Source organism: Cherax quadricarinatus, chromosome 65 (assembly GCF_038502225.1).
Source record: "Cherax quadricarinatus isolate ZL_2023a chromosome 65, ASM3850222v1, whole genome shotgun sequence".
Lineage (NCBI taxonomy): Eukaryota > Metazoa > Arthropoda > Malacostraca > Decapoda > Parastacidae > Cherax > Cherax quadricarinatus.
Genome location: NC_091356.1, coordinates 3,365,915 through 3,381,156, shown reverse-complemented (window position 1 = coordinate 3,381,156; position 15,242 = coordinate 3,365,915). Strand labels below are relative to the sequence as shown.

The 15,242-nt window shown below is 50.4% G+C and overlaps 2 protein-coding genes across 5 annotated transcripts in view; one reads left to right on the top strand and one right to left on the bottom strand.

Annotated features, from left to right (window-relative positions):
* The window catches only part of LOC128705543 (very long chain fatty acid elongase 7-like), a 149,646-nt gene that overhangs the window by 26,758 nt on the left and 107,646 nt on the right, over positions 1-15,242 (top strand). The gene's annotated exons all lie outside the window — the stretch shown is intronic.
* The window catches only part of LOC128700490 (very long chain fatty acid elongase 7-like), a 75,597-nt gene that overhangs the window by 58,832 nt on the left and 1,523 nt on the right, over positions 1-15,242 (bottom strand). The window contains exon 1 of one of the 3 annotated variants that reach the window (XM_070098867.1): positions 2,164-2,561. The exons of 1 other annotated variant lie outside the window; for it this stretch is intronic. The gene's annotated coding sequence lies outside the window, so the exon portion shown is untranslated. Of the gene's footprint in view, positions 1-2,059; positions 2,562-15,242 lie in introns of those variants that run through there. One more of the 3 variants, XM_070098868.1, reaches the window with a different exon arrangement.

The window sequence follows — 15,242 nt, the reverse complement described above, 5'->3', positions numbered from 1 at the left end:
GGACACAACATTCCCCTTCAGTTAAAACATTCTACACTGTACGTGTTTTAAGACATTTTCCAACGACTAAAACACTCCATTGTGCACGTTCCCAGGGCGAAAAAATGCTTTATAAGAGCATAAGAATAGAGGAGTAATGCAATAGGCCTACTGGTCTATGGGAGGCAGGAACTAGTAACAGGATATAAACATGATGAATCAGACACAAGTGAAACACTTGGGTATCTTTTTTGCCGAAATGCTTCGCCTGCATAGCGGGCTTATTTAGTCGAATAAAGCAATAGAAATGTGTTTTGACATTAGTAGTCCGTCACCCTCGGTGGGAGATCAGTCCCACATGCATTAAGCATAGGCAGGTTCATGGTCAGGAAGGTTTGCCAGGACGGGTCCTGTCCCGGATCTTCTTATGTGGCTTCTGAAGGAGTGTCGGAGGTTTTACAAGTGATCCACCTGCCTAGTATGGGCCAGTAGGCCTGCTGCAGTGTTCCTCAATTCTTATGTTAACAGCCCAATGACGGGGCACGGTGAGCTGCCCTCTGGCGGTGGCAGCCTAATGAGAAGGGCACGATGAGAGAAGTATAGCCAAGCTGCCAGAAGTAAGCTGAAGCAGCCGAAGCTGACGTCACAGGTGAACGTTGATGGATGGAAGTAGGTCATACCGAACAGTGGTTCACCATACCCCCGGCCGGGATTGAACCCGCGGTCATAGAGTCTCAAAACTCCAGCCCGTCGCGCTAGCCACTAGACCAGCTAGCCACAATAAGATTCATCCACCTAGGTATATTTCTACACCATAGGAAAGTTAGCACAGGCACCTCTGTGACCACAAATGCAAGTTTTTACAGACGAATCTCCAGCTAGCGTGGCCGTGACGAACTCTAGCTCAAGTCCCTTCACTGCCGTCAACATGACTTAAGAAATCGTAATGACACGATTGCAAATAAACCATACCCCCGGCCGGGATTGAACCCGCGGTCATAGAGTCTCAAAACTCCAGCCCGTCGCGCTAGCCACTAGACCAGCTAGCCACAATAAGATTCATCCAACTAGGTATATTTCTACACCATAGGAAAGTTAGCACAGGCACCTCTGTGACCACATTACGATTTCTTAAGTCATGTTGACGGCAGTGAAGGGACTTGAGCTAGAGTTCGTCACGGCCACGCTAGCTGGAGATTCGTCTGTAAAAACTTGCATTTGTGGTCACAGAGGTGCCTGTGCTAACTTTCCTATGGTGTAGAAATATACCTAGTTGGATGAATCTTATTGTGGCTAGCTGGTCTAGTGGCTAGCGCGACGGGCTGGAGTTTTGAGACTCTATGACCGCGGGTTCAATCCCGGCCGGGGGTATGGTTTATTTGCAATCGTGTCATTACGATTTCCTAAGTCAGTGGTTCACTGTTGTGCAGGGCGAAACGTCTTGGCAATAAAGATATGTGTCGGTATTGTATACCAGTAATAATATGACGCTCCTTGGTGTTTGTAATGAGACAAACTACTTGATTTACTTATGGAACAAAAAAACTTGCTCTCTTGACAGAACTAATAAGTGAAGTGTTTTCAAAAATAGATGTTCCAGTGCTGTACCTGTGGCTTATATACATATTCATTTTAGATACCAAAGATAGCATATCGAGTCACCACCTGGAAAAGACCCGGGCCAGCAAAAGTACTGGCAAGTCTACAACAAGAAGGTAGCATTCTTCTACGACAAGGCTAAGCTCTATTATACTATATACAAACTAAGACAACTGGGCAGGCCGTTAGTCTGAAGTTCATGGGACGAAGCCTGGAGGTTCCACTCCTGCTTAATCACCCACACGAATTTACCTCTTCTTTACCTCTTAGCTGTTTTAACTGTTAAGGTTTAAAAAAGATATTAAATTACAAGGAAACCGTTGGAAATTAGTAACTTTGTCTGATTTGTTGGGGGTTATCTTGGGTATTTTACATTATGTATGATAACTGTATTCATGTGTACCTGTGCTTAAATAAACTTGTTTGCATAAAACACATGACGCTTCCGTGAACTTAGAGGATTGAATGCTACCTGCCTTACCTACACGCGATCCATCACGATCCTTCTTTTATACATCCAGTGAGGCATCAACTGTTTCACTAGAGTTTGAACCAGACACATGACAATATGATACAGCTACGCACCTTTGTTGCAAACTGTCGGCTCGACACCGTAGAGAAACTCTCGGAAATTCCTTGGGGGAGGAGCTGCGACAGCCAACGCTGAATCCTGCTTTCCACTTTCTCTGCGCCACCACTACCTAACAGACTGATTTTTTCAGCGTGGATATGCACTGATATCGTCAATAACTGTAAAATATCACACTGGTTGTACGTTCACAGGTTGAGCTGACATCGTGGGGTCTCACTGCAAGATGAGGAGCTCACGAGATGTGTCCTGGAACCCTGGTAGCGGCCAGGTTTAACGGAGACACTGACGTGCGTCTGGTTCACCCAGCCACCTCGGCCAACGTCTTCAAAAGTGGGGCGGACCCAGAGAGGGAGAGATATACACAGCCTTTCCTTGCTTCACTGCCCTCCCACCTGCGCTTACACCACTGAGCTCGCAGCTCACAGGTAGCGCTCACAACCGAAGAACACGTGATCAATTCTGGCATGGGTAAATCAATAATAAATTAAAATAATTTAGGTAAAGCTCGAGAGGCAGTGGTTCCCAACTTGTGGTCCACGGACCACAAAGGTAGTGTTGGGGGTCCACAAAGGTAGTGTTGGGGGTCCACAAAGGTAGTGTTGGGGGTCCACAAAGGTAATGCTGGGGGTCCACAAAGGTAATGCTGGGGGTCCACAAAGGTAGTGTTGGGGGTCCACAAAGGTAATGCTGGGGGTCCACAAAGGTAGTGCTGGGGGTCCACAAAGGTAATGTTGGGGGTCCACAAAGGTAGTGCTGGGGGGTCAGTGAGCTAAGTTCAAAATTCCAAGAAGCTACAGTGCAAAATGTACACTGTCTTGCAAGATTTCAAGAACAATTTTAGGGATTATTTCTCTCTTTTTGATGTTAATAACAAGTGGATTAGGTCAAACTTGCGATTTTGGCTTAAATAGCAACGCACTTCTTGCCGAATAAGGCAAACGAAAATTTGTGTATGTAATAATTTCACAAAATTCATTCTGTACCTAAAGAAAAAAATTTGTTCATTGTGTTTGCTTATTATTAATTTATTGTAAACTTATCTAAAATATATTTAGTTGGATTAAACTAAATTAAATTAAGCTTATTATAATAAAGTTCTTGAAGCCGCCTGTGGTACAAAATTATTATTTTTTACATTAACATAAATGAAAAAAAAATATTTAAACGTACAAGAGAAAATTTTAGAAAGGACTTAATTTTAAATGAGTTCTTGCTAATTGACCAGTTTTACCTATTCGGCAACACACACACACACACACACACACACACACACACACACACACACACACACACACACACACACACACACACACACACACACACACACATATATATATATATATATATATATATATATATATATATATATATATATATGCATGCGGACAGACCTTAATTATCATTCCTGATAGGGGCCACTACGACAGATTCCATCACTCACGGTAGGGGCCACTACGACAGATCCTATCACTCACGGTAGGGGCCACTACAACAGATTCCATCACTCACGGTAGGGGCCACTACGACAGATTCCATCACTCACGGTAGGGGCCACTACGACAGATTCCATCACTCACGGTAGGGGCCACTTCGACAGATTCCATCACTCACGGTAGTGGCCACTACGACAGATTCCATCACTCACGGTAGGGGCCACTACGACAGATTCCATCACTCACGGTAGGGGCCACTACGACAAATTCCATCACTCACGGTAGGGGCCACTACGACAGATTCCATCACTCACGGTAGGGGCCACTACGACAGATTCCATCACTCACGGTAGGGGCCACTACGACAGATTCCATCACTCACGGTAGGGGCCACTACGACAGATTCCATCACTCACGGTAGGGGCTAGTACGACAGATTCCATCACTCACGGAAGGGGCCACTACGACAGATTCCATCACTCACGATAGGGGCCACTACGACAGATTCCATCACTCACGTTAGGGGCCACTACGACAGATTCCATCACTCACGGTAAGGGCCACTACGACAGATTCCATCACTCGCCATAGGGGCCACTACAACAGATCCAATCACTCGCGATAGGGGCCACTACGACAGATTCCATCACTAACGATAGGGGCCACTACGACAGATCCCATCACTCGCGATAGGGGCCACTACGACAGATTCCCTCACTCACGATAGGGGCCACTTCGACATATTCCATCACTCGCGGTAGGGGCCACTACGACAGATCCCATCACTCGCGATAGGGGCCACTACGACAGATCCCATCACTCGCGATAGGGGCCACTACGACATATTCCATCACTCGCGGTAGGGGCCACTACGACAGATTCCATCACTCGCTGTAGGGGCCACTACTACAGATCCCATCACTCGCGGTAGGGGCCACTATGACAGATTCCCTCACTCACGATAGGCGCCACTACGACAGATTCCATCACTCGCGATAAGGGCCACTACGACAGATCCCATCAGTCGCGATAGGGGCCACTACGACAGATTCCATCACTCACGATAGGGGCCACTACGACAGATCCCATCAGTCGCGATAGTGGCCACTACGACAGATTCCCTCACTCATGATAGGGGCCACTTCGACAGATTCCATCACTCGCGGTAGGGGCCACTACGACAGATCCCATCACTCGCGATAGGGGCCACTACGACAGATTCCATCACTCGCGGTAGGGGCCACTACGACAGATTCCATCACTCGCTGTAGGGGCCACTACTACAGATCCCATCACTCGCGGTAGGGGTCACTACGACAGATTCCCTCACTCACGATAGGGGCCACTACGACAGATTCCATCACTCACGATAGGGGCCACTACGACAGATCCCATCAGTCGCGATAGGGGCCACTACGACAGATTCCCCTCACTCACGATAGGGGCCACTACGACAGATTCCATCACTCGCGGTAGGGGCCACTATGACAGATCCCATCACTCGCGATAGGGGCCACTATGACAGGTCCCATCACTCGCGGTAGGGGCCACTACGACAGATCCCATCACTCGCGATAGGGGCCACTACGACGGAATCCATCACTTGCGGTAGGGGGCACTACGACAGATTCCATCACTCGCGGTAGGGGCCACTACTACAGATCCCATCACTCGCGGTAGGGGTCACTACGACAGATTCCCTCACTCACGATAGGGGCCACTACGACAGATTCCATCACTCACGATAGGGGCCACTACGACAGATCCCATCAGTCGCGATAGGGGCCACTACGACAGATTCCCCTCACTCACGATAGGGGCCACTACGACAGATTCCATCACTCGCGGTAGGGGCCACTATGACAGATCCCATCACTCGCGATAGGGGCCACTATGACAGGTCCCATCACTCGCGGTAGGGGCCACTACGACAGGTCCCATCACTCGCGATAGGGGCCACTACGACGGAATCCATCACTTGCGGTAGGGGGCACTACGACAGATTCCATCACTCGCGGTAGGGGCCACTACTACAGATCCCATCACTCGCGGTAGGGGCCACTACGACAGATCCCATCACTCTCAGTAGGGGCCACTACGACAAATTCCATCACTCGCGGTAGGGGCCACTACGACAGATCCCATCACTCGCAGTAGGGGCCACTACGACAGATTCCATCACTCGCGGTAGGGGCCACTACTACAGATTCCATCACTCGCGGTAGGGGCCACTACGACAGATTCCATCACTCGCAGTAGGGGCCACTACGACAGATTCCATCACTCGCAGTAGGGGCCACTACGACAGATTCCATCACTCGCGGTAGGGGCCACTACTACAGATTCCATCACTCGCGGTAGGGGCCACTACGACAGATTCCATCACTCGCAGTAGGGGCCACTACGACAGATTCCATCACTCGCGGTAGGGGCCACTACGACAGATCCCATCACTCGCGGTAGGGGCCACTACGACAGATCCCATCACTCGCGGTAGGGGCCACTACTACAGATCCCATCACTCGCGGTAGGGGTCACTACGACAGATTCCATCACTCGCAGTAGGGGACACTACGACAGATTCCATCACTCGCAGTAGGGGCCACTACGACAGATTCCATCACTCGCGGTAGGGGCCACTACGACAGATCCCATCACTCGCGGTAGGGGCCACTACTACAGATCCCATCACTCGCAGTAGGGGCCACTACGACAGATTCCATCACTCGCGGTAGGGGCCACTACTACAGATTCCATCACTCGCGGTAGGGGACACTACGACAGATTCCATCACTCGCAGTAGGGGCCACTACGACAGATTCCATCACTCGCGGTAGGGGCCACTACGACAGATCCCATCACTCGCGGTAGGGGCCACTACGACAGATCCCATCACTCGCGGTAGGGGCCACTACTACAGATCCCATCACTCGCAGTAGGGGCCACTACGACAGATTCCATCACTCGCAGTAGGGGCCACTACGACAGATTCCATCACTCGCGGTAGGGGCCACTACGACAGATCCCAACACTCGCGGTAGGGGCCACTACGACAGATCCCATCACTCGCGGTAGGGGCCATTCCTACAGATCCCATCACTCGCGGTAGGGGCCACTACGACAGATCCCATCACTCGCAGTAGGGGCCACTACGACAGATCCCATCACTCGCGGTATGGGCCACTACGACAGATCCCATCACTCGCGGTAGGGGCCTCTACGACAGATCCCATCACTCGCTGTAGGGGCCTCTACGACAGATCCCATCACTCGCGGTAGGGGCCACTACGACAGATCCCATCACTCGCGGTAGGGGCCTCTACGACAGATCCCATCACTCGCGGTAGGGGCCACTACTACAGATCCCATCACTCACAGTAGGGGCCACTACGACAGATCCCATCACACGCGGTAGGGGCCACTACGACAGATCCTATCACTCGCGGTAGAGGCCACTACGACAGATTCCATCACTCGCGGTAGGGGCCACTACTACAGATCCCATCACTCGCGGTAGGGGCCACTACTACAGATCCCATCACTCGTGGTAGGGGCCACTACGACAGATCCCATCACTCGCGGTAGAAGCCACTACTACAGATCCCATCACTCGCGGTAGGGGTCACTACGACAGATCCCATCACTCGCAGTAGGGGCCACTACTACAGATCCCATCACTCGCGGTAGGGGTCACTACGACAGATCCCATCACTCGCAGTAGGGGCCACTACGACAGATCCCATCACTCGCGGTAGGGGCCACTACTACAGATCCCATCACTCGCAGTAGGGGCCACTACGACAGATTCCATCACTCGCGGTAGGGGCCACTACTACAGATTCCATCACTCGCGGTAGGGGCCACTACGACAGATTCCATCACTCGCGGTAGGGGCCACTACGACAGATCCCATCACTCGCGGTAGGGGCCACTACGACAGATCCCATAACTCGCGGTAGGGGCCACTACTACAGATCCCATTACTCGCGGTAGGGGCCACTACGACAGATTCCTTCACTCGCAGTAGGGGCCACTACGACAGATTCCATCACTCGCGGTAGGGGCCACTACGACAGATCCCATCACTCGCGGTAGGGGCCACTACGACAGATCCCATCACTCGCGGTAGGGGCCACTACTACAGATCCCATCACTCGCGGTAGGGGCCACTACGACAGATCCCATCACTCGCAGTAGGGGCCACTACGACAGATCCCATCACTCGCTGTATGGGCCACTACGACTGATCCCATCACTCGCGGTAGGGGCCTCTACGACAGATCCCATCACTCGCGGTAGGGGCCTCTACGACAGATCCCATCACTCGCGGTAGGGGCCACTACGACAGATCCCATCACTCGCGGTAGGGGCCTCTACGACAGATCCCATCACTCGCGGTAGGGGCCACTACTACAGATCCCATCACTCGCAGTAGGGGCCACTACGACAGATCCCATCACTCGCGGTAGGGGCCACTACGACAGATCCTATCACTCGCGGTAGGGGCCAATACGACAGATTCCATCACTCGCGGTAGGGGCCACTACTACAGATCCCATCACTCGTGGTAGGGGCCACTACTACAGATCCCATCACTCGCGGTAGGGGTCACTACGACAGATCCCATCACTCGCGGTAGGGGTCACTACGACAGATCCCATCACTCGCGGTAGGGGCCACTACGACATATCCCATCACTCGTGGTAGGGGCCACTACGACAGATCCCATCACTCGCGGTAGGGGTCACTACGACAGATCCCATCACTCGTGGTAGGGGTCACTACGACAGATCCCATCACTCGCAGTAGGGGTCACTACGACAGATCCCATCACTCGCAGTAGGGGCCACTACGACAGATCCCATCACTCGCGGTAGGGGCCACTACTACAGATCCCATAACTCGCAGTAGGGGCCACTACGACAGATCCCATCACTCGCAGTAGGGGCCACTACGACAGATCCCATCACTCGCAGTAGGGGCCACTACGACAGATCCCATCACTCGCAGCAGGGGCCACTACGACAGATCCCATCACTCGCAGTAGGGGCCACTACGACAGATCCCATCACTCGCGGTAGGGGCCACTACGACAGATCCCATCACTCGCAGTAGGGGTCACTACGACAGATCCCATCACTCGCAGTAGGGGTCACTACGACAGATCCCATCACTCGCAGTAGGGGTCACTACGACAGATCCCATCACTCGCAGTAGGGGCCACTACTACTGATCCCATCACTCGCGGTAGGGGCCACTACGACATATCCCATCACTCGCGGTAGGGGTCACTACGCCAGATTCCGTCACTCGCGGTAGGGGCCACTACGCCAGATTCCATCACTCGCGGTAGGGGCCACTACGCCAGATTCCATCACTCGCAGTAGGGGCCACTACGACAGATCCCATCACTCGCAGTAGGGGCCACTACGACAGATTCCATCACTCGCGGTAGAGGCCACTACGACAGATCCCATCACTCGCAGTAGGGGTCACTACGACAGATCCCATCACTCGCAGTAGGGGTCACTACGACAGATCCCATCACTCGCAGTAGGGGTCACTACGACAGATCCCATCACTCGCAGTAGGGGCCACTACTACTGATCCCATCACTCGCGGTAGGGGCCACTACGACATATCCCATCACTCGCGGTAGGGGTCACTACGCCAGATTCCGTCACTCGCGGTAGGGGCCACTACGCCAGATTCCATCACTCGCGGTAGGGGCCACTACGCCAGATTCCATCACTCGCAGTAGGGGCCACTACGACAGATCCCATCACTCGCAGTAGGGGCCACTACGACAGATTCCATCACTCGCGGTAGAGGCCACTACGACAGATCCCATCACTCGCAGTAGGGGTCACTACTACAGATCCCATCACTCGCAGTAGGGGCCACTACTACAGATCCCATCACTCGCAGTAGGGGCCACTACTACAGATCCCATCACTCGCAGTAGGGGCCACTACGACAGATCCCATCACTCGCAGTAGGGGCCACTAAGACAGATCCCATCACTCGCGGTAGGGGCCACTACTACAGATCCCATCACTCGCAGTAGGGGCCACTACTACAGATCCCATCACTCGCGGTAGGGGTCACTACGACAGATCCCATCACTCGCGGTAGAAGTCACTACACCAGATTCCATCACTCGCGGTAGGGGCCACTACGACAGATCCCATCACTCGCAGTAGGGGCCACTACGACAGATCCCATCACTCGCAGTAGGGGCCACTACGACAGATCCCATCACTCGCAGTAGGGGCCACTACGACAGATCCCATCACTCGCAGTAGGGGCCACTACGACAGATCCCATCACTCGCAGTAGGGGCCACTACGACAGATCCCATCACTCGCAGTAGGGGCCACTACGACAGATTCCATCACTTGCGGTAGGGGCCACTACGACAGATCCCATCACTCGCAGTAGGGGCCACTACGACAGATCCCATCACTCGCGGTAGGGGCCACTACGACAGATCCCATCACTCGCAGTAGGGGCCACTACGACAGATCCCATCACTCGCAGTAGGGGCCGCTACGACAGATTCCATCACTCGCGGTAGGGGCCACTACGACAGATCCCATCACTCGCAGTAGGGGCCACTACGACAGATTCCATCACTCGCAGTAGGGGCCACTACGACAGATCCCATCACTCGCAGTAGGGGCCACTACGACAGATCCCATCACTCGCGGTAGGGGCCACTACGCCAGATCCCATCACTCGCAGTAGGGGCCACTACGACAGATCCCATCACTCGCAGTAGGTGCCACTACGACAGATCCCATCACTCGCAGTAGGGGCCACTACGACAGATCCCATCACTCGCAGTAGGGGCCACTACGACAGATTCCATCACTCGCGGTAGGGGCCACTACTACAGATCCCATCACTCGCAGTAGGGGCCACTACGACAGATCCCATCACTCGCAGTAGGGGCCACTACGACAGATCCCATCACTCGCAGTAGGGGCCACTACGACAGATCCCATCACTCGCGGTAGGGGTCACTACGCCAGATTCCATCACTCGCGGTAGGGGCCACTACGACAGATCCCATCACTCGCAGTAGGGGCCACTACGACAGATCCCATCACTCGCAGTAGGGGCCACTACGACAGATCCCATCACTCGCAGTAGGGGCCACTACGACAGATCCCATCACTCGCAGTAGGGGCCACTACGACAGATCCCATCACTCGCAGTAGGGGCCACTACGACAGATCCCATCACTCGCAGTAGGGGCCACTACGACAAATCCCATCACTCGCAGTAGGGGTCACTACGACAGATCCCATCACTCGCAGTAGGGGTCACTACGACAGATCCCATCACTCGCAGTAGGGGCCACTACGACAGATCCCATCACTCGCAGTAGGGGTCACTACGACAGATCCCATCACTCGCAGTAGGGGTCACTACGACAGATCCCATCACTCGCAGTAGGGGCCACTACGACAGATCCCATCACTCGCAGTAGGGGTCACTACGACAGATCCCATCACTCGCAGTAGGGGTCACTACGACAGATCCCATCACTCGCAGTAGGGGTCACTACGACAGATCCCATCACTCGCAGTAGGGGTCACTACGACAGATCCCATCACTCGCGGTAGGGGTCACTACGACAGATCCCATCACTCGCAGTAGGGGTCACTACGACAGATCCCATCACTCGCAGTAGGGGTCACTACGACAGATTTGGTCCTTCACTTGACAGTGATGTCATCCTACACAATCATGAGTACTAAATTTTGCGTATAAACACGTTTTATATTATCAATTTTAATACTTTAAATCAAACAATTTTATGTATATTGATATTTATGCGTGTGTAATGAGGGTCTTCTTTATTTAGTAAAGACTGGTTAAGAAAACAGATTGCTACAGTAAATACCTTTAAGCGAAAGTTTTAATAATCAAATTATATAGATGGAGACAATGATAGATGGACGAATAGAGGGAAGGAAGGAGGAGAGACAGAGAGAGAAATAAGTACATAAGAATGAAGGAATAGAGATGGATGGAGGGATAGAGAATGCTACAGTAGCACTTCCCGTCTATCCTCAGCAGGTTTAACTTGTCACTCTATTTTTAAGCTAGACGTAGGACAAGGGTGGGGAGGAGGAAGTAATGGGTGGAAGAGAGATAGTGAGAAAGACGTAGGAAGGAAGGTAAGGGAAGGAATGGAAGAACACAGGAAGAATTTATTAATTGCTTTGAGTAGTGAAGAGAGTTCAGTGTTGCTGTGTCCACAATGTGTCAGTACCTACTGCTGCTGCTACAACTGCTTCTGCTGCTTCTGCTATTACTACTACTACTACTACATCTGCTGCTGCTACTGCCGCTGTTACTTATGAAGTCGGGGCCGGATAAGCCGGGCTGTGGTTCGTACGTTGGACCACGTACGGCCAGCAGTAACAGCCTCGTTGATCATTCCCTGATTCTTCTGGAAACCTGGTCGGGACCGGGCTCCAGGTAAACTGCTACTACTGCTGCAGCTGCTGCTGCTGTTGAGAAATGTACCAGCCACACCACACCCACACTAATCTTAACCCATCTGCCTGCCAGTACAACCGTCTGAACGGACCCTCAAGGAAACATCTTAATGCTGGTCAAAGGCTCATAAACTTCACGTGTTCTTCCATTCCTTCGGTCGAACCCTTTACTCTCCCTGGCGCTGTACGACGTCTACGGGTACCGCTCTCTCCTAAATATAAATAATTGTCCAGAGTTCCATCCACAAAAACTGGCTCATCCTCCTGCCTAGAATTTCACCTACCAGTTCATGGTAGAAACCTTGGTAATAAATACCGACAAGCTGGTTTAGAAAAAACGTAGACAAACACTAGGACATATTTATTAGAAAACGCTTCGGTACTAGGACCTTGATCACTTCTAACATATAGAGGTTAAAAAAGACAGTATATATAGGCGGAGAGTGTTGTGTGAGTGACGCATGGTGGCCTGAGGATGAGGACCGGTAGATAATGGGATCATGTGACTCCTGTGTTGTTAGGTAGGTGGTGCTTTGCCTGGTTGAGTATCATGTATGAAGCAGTCATCGTCGGCTTCTAAGGTCCTGTTCGGTGACGACGAGTCGTGCCTCATCCCAATTCATCAAATGTCCCGTGGAGTCCCTATGAAGGATACAGGCGTTCCTGTTGCTGGCATTTCGATGTTCGTTCAGGCGGACCGACAGATCTCTGCCTGTTTCCCCTACAGACAGCGAGTGAGTCGTAAAACTCCAGGCCAGTGCGTAAGCCACTTGGCCAGTTGGTTACAAGATTCATCCAACAAGTTATATTTCTATACACAATAAGGAGCTTAGTATGGGCCACCACTGTGACCACAACTGCAAGTGAGTTCCACAACTCACTCGCCATGGGTTCAAACCCCACCCTACAGTGGCTTCTTATAGACAATATTTGGAAAGGCACCTCCATGATATCACTAGACTTTGGGGGTTAACGCACTGCCCAGGAGAGTGCCAGGCATCAACACCAGCCCTTACGGCGATGAATATTTACATGAATGGTATACAGTACTATTATGTCCCTGAATTTGTGTTGAAAAAGCCACTAGATGGCGAAACGTCTGCAGATTAAGATACCCATATGTTGCGCATGTGTCTAATCCCTCAAAAGGTGAAGATCATGATATACCAAGGGATTTGTCCACGTCCCACGACACGGTTTTTTCATATCCCACGGCAAGGTTTTGTCCACGTCCCACAACAAGTTTTTTCCATGTCCCACGACAAGGTTTTGTCCACGTCCCACAACAAGTTTTTTCCATGTCCCACGACAAGGTTTTGTCAACGTCCCATGACAAGTTTTTTCCATGTCCCACGGCAAGGTTTTGTCCAGGTCCCACAACAAGTTTTTTCCATGTCCCACGACAAGGTTTTGTCCACGTCCCACAACAAGTTTTTTCCATGTCCCACGACAAGGTTTTGTCAACGTCCCACGACAAGTGTTTTTCCGTCTCAAGACAGGGTTTAGCCAACGTTACCCGACAAGGTTTTGTCGAAAAAGAGTGGATGGAAACCGCCTTCATCCAGATACTATAAACTATTATATTTATGGTAAAGCGCTGAACCCGTAATGGATGGGAGGAATGGGAATCAATCAGATTCTACTCAATGAACAGGAGAATAAGTCCGGTTTTATGGATCAAGATACCCTCGCCATCACCAAGAAACTTTCATTGAGAGGAAGACACTAAGAACAAAGTCAAGGTGAAGTGACGCTTGAAAAACTTCTCAGACAGGTTTCTCCTGTCACCTGCCAGTACGTGACATCACCCATTCACCTCAATGAACGACCAATACATCGAGTAATTCACGTATTTTCAGCCAAAGCTGCCACAGTTTACCAACAGATGACAAATAACTAAGACCGTGTGTGTACTCACCTATTTGTGGTTGCAGGGGTCGAAACAGCTCCTGGCCCCTCCTCTTCACTGACCGCTACTGGGTTCTCTCTCCCTGCTCCATGAGCTTTATCATACCTCGTCTTAAAACCATGTGTGGTTCTTGCCTCCACTGTGTGTATATATATATATATATATATATATATATATATATATATATATATATATATATATATATATATATATATACATACATATATATATATATATATATATCAACAACACAGCGCTAGCCAAGGATTCGAACCCATGTTGTACTGGCCTGCCTCATGGTAAGCGAGAACCACATGACGCTTTAAACCACAGGACCACTCAGCCCTAAAGAATGGCGCAGCCAGCACACAGCTAGTTGTTGGGCCGCCATCCGAGGACATACGGAGGTGTAGGAGCTTCTAAGCTAATTTCATTCTCATTCCTGTTTGGTGTACTAGCCTCACGAACAGTATTTATATATTATTGTAACCACTAACGAGTGGTATTGATCAATAACAACACTGCGCTAGCCAAGGATTTGAACCCATATTGTACTGGCCTGCCTCATGGTAAGCGAGAACCTTTAGGGTTGGGTGGTCCTGTGGTTTAAAGCGTCATGTGGTTCTCGCTTACCATGAGGCAGGCCAGTACAACATTGCTTCGAATCCTTGGCTAGCGCAGTGTTGTTATTGATCGATACCACTTGTTAGCGGTTACAATTATATATATATATATATATATATATATATATATATATATATATATATATATATATATATATATATATATATATATATATATACAAGCTTGTGTATATGTACATGTGTCATTAACATGTGTGTGTATATGTCTGTAGTTTAGCAAGTTCCACCAAAGTGCCAGACGCACCCTGAGAGAAAGTACTTCTGGTCCTCTGGGAACGTCAAGGTGCGAACTGTATAATGACAGACTCTAACTACATACAATTCACAAGTCTTTCCTCTTACTGTTAGTGGAAAGACGTAAAGAAGAAAGGAAAAAAACACTTATATACCACTAATGTGTTAAGTTGCAGTTGCAACGTAACTTGCAACTTAAGTGTTCGAAACAAATTGAAACTTCGTCTAAAGTGTCGTTATGTAAAATACATAAAAGAACAGAAGTATCGAACAATAGTGAAGAAAAAGACACAAGTTGCAGAACAAACTTGAATTGGGACAACGTTTCGCTCTATTTAG